Raw genomic sequence first — 9,038 nt, forward strand, 5'->3', positions numbered from 1 at the left:
GAGGACGCTATTGATGCCAAGGAAAAAAAAAAGCAGAAATGTCTCGCCTCGAACACTGGGGAAAGGTTAGTGAGGTGGCCACCTGCATGCCTTCTTTTTTATTTCTTTCTTCAGACTGTCCATAGGCTTTGGATTGCCAGTTTTTGGAGGGTGAGATCTGGGACATTTTTTTTAACAGTTTCAGGATAAAACCGTCATCCTTCACAATCTGACTGCCCTCGTCGCACTGTTCTCCATCCAATGGACAATAACCCTTCGAAATGAATTTGTGAAATATATATATTTATATATATATATATATATATATGTATAAATGTATGTCTTTTATATCTTGTTTATATTTGTGTGTATATATGTGCCTCTCCTGCTCAGGGGCGACACATTGAAATTGTTTGTGTATATTTATGTATATATATGTGGGGTTGGTTGGGACTGGCCATCCTTTGTAACAAAAAAGTGGAGATTTGGGGTGTTTGAGGGGAGTATTTGTTATGGGATGGGCATTTGCTTGAGGGATGGTTAAAGGGGACTTCATTTTGTTTTGGTGTGGTAGTGAGTAAAAGTTGGTAAATGTTTAGTTTAAATATATCTAAGTTTATAAATTTCTTTCTTGTGTTGTTCCACAAATGTTTCTTTTTGTTTTTTCTTTAATACTAAGCTGGGAGGGGAGAAGTGACAGAACAGCCAGGTCCAATGTTTTAAGCTAGGGTAATCGTTACAGATTCTCCACTATGAGAATGATAAGATTATCTCCTAGGATGTCTGCAGCTGGCTTTTACAGCCATTCTTTCCAGCTTATCTTTTTTATTCATCAGAAGTGGTCATCAGAAGAGATAGCAGCCATGTCTTTTCTAGGGAACTTCACAGGTACTGCTAGATAGTCTTGCTCCATGCTTAAAAAAGAGTGGAACAGGTTCCGAGTCATCTGGAGTTTTCAGTTCCTTTATTTCTTATGTTTTCCCTGAGATTTTATAATGAGAAGTAGAAGGAAATTATGACATTAGTGGCACAAGGCAGAAATCCAGATAATCTGTCTCTTGTAACAGTTGGAACAGATACTTCCTCTAGACACTTCCTCTAGAAAGGTCCTCAATATGTACATACACACCACAACACAGAATGAAGTACTGAGTTCCATGCTTCACTCCTTATTCGACCATTACTATATGGCTAAACACGGTTCCAACTTCATCATTATAACATTATGACACCTCCATCATAAGCTTGATAACTGGATGCTTAACTAGCTTACTAATAGTAAAGTTAAAAAATGTGATTATGATTCAGTTTGCTATAATACATTAAACTACTGAGTGAATTTACTGCCTATCTAATGTTTGCACCACAACGCCATCTGCTGGTCGATGGGGGCTGTGCCACACTTGTTCAGCTGTAAAAGCCAATTATATTTTAATGCAGTTTGCTGTGCAACATGTTAGGAAACGGCTGTAGCATATTTTTAATCTACACTTATCATCTCATATAACTGGACAGTGAAAATGCTGCTAGTTAGTTGCAATAAGGTTTATTCCTACTAAGCTCTTAATCCTTGCCCAACAAATGGTGTTTTCTGCCTTCTTCAAATGTACTATAGCATGTTCCTGCATCATCTAACTGTTTAGAGTGTAATGCTATGTTGACAGATTTCTTTACAGAATGTTTCTTTTATATCTTGAAAAATGAAATGTTCTTATTGGCATGTTAAATGTAGTGTCAGATTTCTGTCTATCACGTGCAAAAAAAGCACAGTTTGTCACCACTGAATCATCAATCAATTAAATAAATCCATCTTTAATTTATAATCTATTTTTCCTGAAACCCTGTTACAGAACACTAAATAAATAACATCTTAATCAATAAGCTTGGAAACAATAAATCAATGAAAGTATTTGTTCTTGATTGCTTTCATATAGCCGGAATATTCTCCCACTTCAAAGCATAGCTAAATGTTTGATACTGAGTTACATACAATAAAGTAAGGAATTTGCTAACAAATTACATTCAGGAGAAAGCAACGCAAAAATGTAAAGCTCCATTGCATAGTACGCATCACATGCAGCACCAATATAAAACATATTGTAACTAAACCAAAGGAATGAGGCAGGAGATGGTGGGTGAAAGAAACTAATTTGCCATTTCTTAGCTCCATAACCCTCTGCTGCAGTTTGGTTCCTACATGGAGAATGTACAACAAAATCCAATGCCAACTTGTCTAATATGGTGTGACAGAACTGAGCATCCATTTTAGCTTGAATCAATCAGAAACATGTAGCATAGCGCAAAATCATACATAAGATAAGCGAAAAAGAATTTATGTCACCCTTTAGTGGCATCTGCTTCTATCCCTTTATCTGTGTTATGTGGCCAGCCTGGATAAAGACCTGTTACAATAATAAACATAATATATATACTGTAATATATAAATTAATGAAATGCCAGAGTAGAGATAACCTTTGTGGAGATTGCACACCTTGCTCATGTTTGCATTTATTTTTTTCCAGATTGTCCGGTTTTCTTGGCAATCCCAAAGACATGCTTACTAGTTTAACTGTTCATTCTAAATTGTCCCCCAATGTCTGAAGCTGGTGAGTGCAGAAATCTGCCTTATGATGGCTTGTGTCCTATAGAGTATTGGCTGCTGTATTGTGTGCAAAGCTGCCAGCACAGGCTCCAGCCCCAACACCCTGAACTGGATTAATGAGAAAAGAAAAGTTTAAAAAGTGAAAAACTAGAAAGCAGTTTTAATGATGGCTGTGTGCTTTATGAATTTGTGATTATGATCTTCTTATGTTTCTACAGTATTAAGGATTTTTCCGCCTTTGATAATTTATTTCAATTTTTGTATTATTCTTTATTATTGTCATTTAATAATCTGCCACAGTTTGCTCAAGCGGAATTGATGATGAGTTGCAGATGTTTTAGAATATGTTCTTTCTTTTCAGGAGAGGACCGGAGGTCTCTAGAGAACAACATATTCAAAAGGGTCCCCAGAGGTACAAAGGAGCCTTTCACACCTCATGAAATGAATGACAACATTTCAATTCATGAATTTCAGGACATTAAAGGGGCACAGAACCTGTGAAGGAGGGACACAGAACCTGAGAAGGACAATACACTTCCTGATATTGTGAATGATGCAACATTGCCTCTGCAACTGAGGGCAATACAGCTATAAAGGCTCCCAGGCCTGTAACCTAGGCTAAATAACAAATTTTGGTTATTATATCAGACTGAGTAACTTATTTTTAAGAGAAACTTCTTTACTTGATGTTTAAAGACTAATCCATTAAGTGGCTACCAGTTTCCCTGGATATGGGAATTTTTATAGAATCCTTTGCTTTTTACAATTGGCCAATACTATTGTAAGAGCGGCTGAATTGAATTGAACATGATGTTTTTGCATCAAAAGATTATGGGTTGAGTGACTACAAATTCAAATTTTAAATCAACTGAAAAAAAATCAAACTGCAGTTTATTGACATTCATTGATAGTGGATGTAGAATTTTTATTTTACATTCAGAATAATTAAAATGTTTTTTGTCCTTAATACCTTCCTGTAGTGCTTGCTGTTAGAGGCATCACTCCTTGGCAACTGAACCTGTAGGAAAAAATGATAACACTGGTCTGTAAAGAAAAATGATTTTGCTCCTGTCATGAATTTTAGGTGTTCTTAATAGATCTGAGTGTGCTGAATCCAAATCTGGCAACAGAATTGCTCTATCACATTCAGTTATTGAGAAAGGAAAGGATAAAATAAAAACATTGTTTTAGAGAAAATTGTTTAAATGTATTCATTACCTACAAAAGGTAGCTACTTATTAGTTTTTTTTCCTCTTATAATCCTCTGAAAGTGATTCACGATCAAATGACCAACAGATGTCTGCTAACATAACCTCTAGTTTCCACTATAATGTTTCTCAATTTGTTCTGGTGGAATCTCTCCCCATGTTCACCAGAGACTTCTCCCATGTTCTCTGAGAAAAACTCCAAATGATAGTGTAGGAAAAGGATTTTTAAAGATATTTTGTACTCAAGTGCTAGGTAGAAAAAGAGAGGCTCCTCAACTAGTTCCAAGAAGTTTTCTGCCATTTTGTTGCCAACAAAATTGTGGCACATGCTTTTTTTTCATAAAGGAAGGGTGTGTATTATTTTACTGTTTGCTTATCTGTTACAAGGTCAAGACAATTGGATGGATCAACCTGACCTTACATATTTCTAAAAAGAAAACAACAGCTTTCTGTCTTCTGGGCAGTGAAAATATATCTTCCTAACCTTCTATATATAAATTCCTGGCTATTTTGAAGGAATAAGAACAGATAAAAAGAAAATACTGATTAAGAGCAAAAGATTTCTAACAAATACTTGATTTTCAGTTGTTTCCACCCCAACTAATGTTAAGAAAGACTGCCATGTTTCAGCTTCAAAAATACTTATGTCATAAAACAAATGAAACTTATTTTTAAAAAACTAGGGGGCTCTGCCCCCTGCTTGCTTTGCTCACCAACCCCCGGCAGATGCTACGCGCTAGCCACTTCACAGATCTGCTGCTCGCATATAGGGAAGCGGATGTACATTTCAAACAGATTGCTATTTTCATGGGAATTGCTACATATGCATAATAGTACTAACTATTTTACAGCGAGTAATTAACCATAGTAAAAATTTGTAAAACATGATAGATAGATAGATAGATAGATAGATAGATAGATAGATAGATAGATAGATAGATAGATAGATAGATAGATAGATAGATAGATAGATAGATAGATAGATAGATAGATAGATAGATAGATAATTTATTAATGCCAAGGGGAAATTCACATACTCCAGCAGCAGCATACTAATAAAGAAAATATTAAATTAAAGAGTGATAACAATGCAGGTATACAGACAGACAATAACTTTGAATAATGTTAACGTTTACCCCCCCGGGTGGTATTGAAGAGTCGCATAGTGTGGGGGAGGAACGATCTCCTCAGTCTGTCAGTGGAGCAGGACAGTGACAGCAGTCTGTCGCTGAAGCTGCTCCTCTGTCTGGAGATGATACTGTTCAGTGGATGCAGTAGATTCCCCATGATTGACAGGAGCTTGCTTCGTGTCCGTTGCTTTGCCACAGATGTCAAACTGTCCAGCTCCATGCCTACAAAAGAGCCTGCCTTCCTCACCAGTTTGTCCAGGCGTGAGGCGTCCCTCTTCTTTATGCTGCCTCCCTAGCACACCACTGTATAGAAAAGGGCGCTCACCACAACCATCTGATAGAACATCTGTAGCATCTTATTGCAGATGTTGAAGGATGCCAGCCTTCTAAGGAAGTATAGTCAGCTCTGTCCTTTCTTGCACAGAGCATCAGTATTGGCAGTCCAGTCCAATTTATCATCCAGCTGCACTCCCAGGTATTTATAGGTCTGCACCCTCTGTACACAGTCACCTCAGATGATCACGGGGTCCATGATGGGCCTGGTCCTCCTAAAATCCACCACCAGCTCCTTGGTTTTGCTGGTGTTCAGGTGTAGGTGGTTTAATTAATTGAAAGAAAATTATGTTTAATGTTGCGTTAGAGGTATTCGTTGCATTATATGTTTTCGTTTTGTTTGGGTTTGAAATTAACATACAAATATTTTTTAAACTTACATTTTTACTGTAAAGCTTCAGTAAAATCAATTTTTTAAATTAAATTTTCATCAATATCGCATTGAATTTTGATTCTGTTTGGACTTACATTGTGACAATGCAACGTATAACTGCCCGTGAGTGAATATTGTTTCTTTCTCTCTAATAAATAAACCGACTTTTTCAAAATTTTGTCCTGTGATTTGTTAAATGTCATAGCAAAAGCTATTCTAATGGGAAATTGTAAATGTTTTAATACAAATGGCATATCAAGATATCCTTTGGTGTCTAATGTTCTCTGCGGAAGATGTACTACATTACCTTTTTTGTCGCCTGTTAAAATTTTACATGTCATTGCCGTGTAACCAATCGACAATTTTCACATTAATTCATTTGACTTCATCGTTTCTTGGTGCTAGGATTGCCTGTGTACTCATTTCTTCTGTTGATAACCCTTCGGGATGAAATTCTTCAATAAGATTTGGACATAATAAATCTTCTTTTATTGGGAATTTAAAGTGAGGAAAATGTAAAAATTTATAAGAGCTGAGAGTGCAGAAACTGTGTCTGACAAAAGCATTCACACGAATGAGAGGTGAGAGGACCGTGGGCATGGTTGGAAATGGTTGAGAGGTGGGTGGGACTTGAAAAAATCTCTTGGCAATTGTCTCGTCTCAAGATTTTCTTTTATAATAGACAGATGTTTAAACATTTTTTTGAAAATGTAATTTTCACAGAATCTGCTATCTTATAATAATAATAATAATAATAATAATAATAATAATAATAATAATAATGATAATAGCAATGCATTTTATTTAAAAACAACTTTCAAGATACCTAGGGACACTGTATATCAAATACAAAATACTAAAACATACAGTATCTTCTATATACTGTATATAAAGGAGAGTTGGGATCCGAGAGACTGTGTTTATGTGTTTGTGGAGGGATGGAGAGTTAAGGCGGGTGTTGGAGTCACGTGATCATCTCCCCTCCCATTCACCTCATTTCATTCACTTCATTTCGCTCCAAGCTGAGCTATGCTGCTGGTGCGGTCTTGCCGTTCTTTTCCCTTAAGTGTTTAAAGTCCTTTCTCCTTTACTGATTTACTGTTTAGTAGACACGCTACTTACTGAATAGTATTTTTTATATATAGTGTTTCTACTTAGTGTTTCTTAGTGTTTAGTAGACGTGGTGTGCGAAAGGAGAGTTGGGATCCGAGAGACTGTCTTTGTGTGTTTGTGGAGGGATGGAGAGTTAAGGGGGATGGGGGAGTCACGTGATCATCTCCCCTCCCATTCACCTCATTTCATTCACTTCATTTCACTCCGAGTTGAGCTCCGCAGCTGATGCGGTCTTGCCGTTCTTGATTTGCTATTCACATAGCCAAGTATATGTTGCATGCTCAAGAGTAAGCTCACCGCACAGCTTGGTCATATTACAACCAGAGGGGCGAACTGACAACATGGTATACAAAGAGATCCTTAACAAATAATTATTGGTATATTTTCCCTCAGTTTATTATTTAAAATTTTAAAGCAGTACTTCACCGCTGTGAAGCGCGGGTATTTTGTCTATATATATAAAGGAGAGTTGGGATCCGATAGACTGTGTTTGTGGAGGGACGGAGAGTTAAAGCGGGTGTTGGAGTCACGTGATCATATCCCCTCCCATTCACCTCATTTCATTCACTTCATTTCGTTCCGAGCTGAACTCCGCAGCTGGCGCAGTCTTGCCGTTCTTTCTCCTTAGTGTTTAGTCCTGTCTCCTTTACTGATTTACTGTTTAGTAGACGCGGTACTTACTGAATAGTATTTTTTCCTTTAGTGTTTCTACTTAGTGTTTCTTAGTGTTTAGTAGACGTGGTGTGCCGGTGTTCCCGGCGGTGTTGCGGTTTAGTGTTACTTTCTACTTCGTTTTTGTACTTTAGTGTTTAATAATAAATAATAATAATTCATTCCATTTATATAGCGCTTTTCTCAGTACTCAAAGCGCTAAAATAGTGAGTGATACTTAGCTGATAGCAGTGTAGAAGCAGCACAGCACAACGGAGCCAGTAGGACAGGCGGGTGTGGTAGCGTAAGTGAGTGGCGATAGCAAGCAGTAGAAAGCACAGCAGGAGGAGGAAGCAGGATTTGGATGTTCCAATACACAGCCATAAACAGTAATGCTTGGTAATTTCAGGCGTAATCGCCCCGGAGCCATAAGCCATAAGCCAGGTTAGTATGAACATCAGATCAGTTCCCGGTCGTAAAGTACTGTAAGATAAAACGGAAGCAGATCAGCATAGCGAATATAATCACGAAGACAGATCATCCCGAGGTGCTAGATTGCCAGGTACAAAGAAATGTTCATAGGTCTGAATCAGCTGTTCCCAGTAAAGTGGAGTCCATAAAATCTGTAAACATTAAGCCAAATCCATGCAATTTGATTCGGCTGTATCCACGAACTATACATACAATAAACGAAATAAAACAAGCGTAAGAAAGTGCAGAATTAAGGCGAATTTTGCGAAAAGTGTTGTTAACAAGGAGGAGCGGCAACAACAAGCGTGCACCAGCGTCCTCTCACCTGCTATAATAAAGCAGTTATAATAAAGAAGTTTAGTAGACTTCTCATTTAGTGTTCTTCCCGGCGGTGTTGCCGTTTTTTAGTGTTAGTGTCTACTTAGTGTTTGTGTTTAGTGTTGTGGAAGGAGTGATCTTACCACTGTCAGATTTTGCAATGAATGAGTTGGTAAATAATGATTATTTATCAACAGATCACATGAGCAAATTCAATGAAATTTTAGCTGCGCATACAATTTTCCAACCTCAAGAGGTTTTGCTAATGTGGACTCCTGACATACCTATAATGCCCATTCCACAAAATGCAAAACATATTCAAATATTACCTTCTGCAGCTACTGAACGAGTGACTCACTGGGTGTGTACCTATTATGATGGTGCTGTAATTCATGTCTATGACAGTTTAAACGCTGATAAAAAATTCAACCTCACCGAAGAGCAGCTTCGTTTCTTTCATGCTTTGTTTCCTTACAAACCTCCCATAGTTTATGAAGACGCACAGCAACAATTAAATCATACAGATTCTGGTGTATTCTCAATTGCATTTGCTGTGTGTATTTCTTTAGGTATTGACCCAAGTGATCAAGTTTTTACTATTTCTTCAATGCGAAATCACTTACAAATAATTTTTGTTACTCGACAATTGCTTCCATTCCCTGTCGAAAGTAGCCGACGGGCGACACCAGTTACAAGTATTCAGTGCGTTCAAAGACCTGTACGAAGTATGGCCACTAACACAGTCACTCATAAAAGGGGAGATAACTCGGTGCAGGAAATGGGTATTGAAACTACCTTGGAAGACATGCAATCAACGAGGCGATTAAACGGATCTCAAGAGAGGTCTTCTAGGTTGGAAA

This window comes from Erpetoichthys calabaricus, chromosome 3, assembly GCF_900747795.2.
Source record: "Erpetoichthys calabaricus chromosome 3, fErpCal1.3, whole genome shotgun sequence".
Classification (NCBI taxonomy): Eukaryota; Metazoa; Chordata; class Cladistia; order Polypteriformes; family Polypteridae; genus Erpetoichthys; species Erpetoichthys calabaricus.